Raw genomic sequence first — 1223 nt, 5'->3', positions numbered from 1 at the left:
ATATTCTAATTTTTACACTCTAAATTCACATCTAAGATTAATATCCTTATAATCTATAATCTTAAAAAACACTATTTTCATTCCAATATAAAAAATAATTTGCGATGTTTTACTTCCTCGTCAGGTCTCCTGATGGAAATATTTTTGATAGAGTTTCAAAATAAAAGCATTTTAGAGGATAGACATAACAGATCATATATAAATGGATTTCACTTTCACAATGCTATCATCAAAATCTATGCTCATGATAAGTTTCCTTGTCTTCAAAATTAAAACAGTCAATATCTTTAACTTCTAATTACTCTTTGACTCCAGATTTTATATATGGTTATATCAACTAGTATTATTTAAGTATATATTATATATTCCATAAAAAAATCTTGTACCCATAAAAAAGTGTTTCTTTTAAAAAAAACACTTATATTAAAGATAAAGTTTAGGAGTCGACATTTTTATTAAAATTTAGCCAACATTTAATCATATTGATAATTACTACAAATTACAAAATCTGCTGACCCTAACACTCCTCCAAATTATTTTCCTTATGAAAGTATTCTATATACATACATACATATATTCTCATCATTATAAGTTTTCTTGTTTTTCAGAATTAAGAAATCAGAGGAAAAACATCTTTAGTTATTTTTCTTGTGTGTGTGTGTTGGAGAAGTGGGGTAGGAGTTGCGTTAACAACATAACATCTTTTATTTCTAATTGCTCTCTTTGGATCTATCCAGCATATTTTTTCAAATAGTTTAATTATGGTTATGTATTATTATATGTTAGTCCCTCTATTTTAAAATAAAAATCTCTTTTAGCTTTTATATTCATTGAAAAATTAATGTATTTAAAATATAAAAAACGTAACACCTATTTTGAAGAATGATAATATTCATATACCAAACATTTCTAATATTCATATAAAAATATGTTGCTTTTTTATATTATTCTTTAATTAACAAAATAAAAGAAATGTGTATTGATTGTTAAAAAATATTATTGCTAAAATAATGTCCACCATAATAAATGTATGAGTAACGGAATTGTATTTTAAAATAAGTGTTTTTTTGGTGACTTTAAAATAAGAGAGTATACACTTACACTGTATTTAACTCTATATATTAATATTCAATCATATTATGTATAAACTAAAAATTAATCATTAAATTAATTATTAGTATAAAATTTATGATGATATATAAATATATATTAAAAATGTGTTA

General features: G+C 22.4%; 1 protein-coding gene across 5 annotated transcripts in view; it reads right to left on the bottom strand.

Annotated features, from left to right (window-relative positions):
- LOC107609485 overlaps positions 1 to 1223 on the bottom strand; it is a 9013-nt gene that overhangs the window by 1006 nt on the left and 6784 nt on the right. The window lies entirely within an intron of this gene.

This window comes from Arachis ipaensis, chromosome B07 (assembly GCF_000816755.2).
Source record: "Arachis ipaensis cultivar K30076 chromosome B07, Araip1.1, whole genome shotgun sequence".
In the NCBI taxonomy this organism is placed as follows: domain Eukaryota; kingdom Viridiplantae; phylum Streptophyta; class Magnoliopsida; order Fabales; family Fabaceae; genus Arachis; species Arachis ipaensis.
The sequence above is the reverse complement of the archived record's forward strand: the minus strand, read 5'-3'. Positions and strand labels throughout refer to the sequence as shown.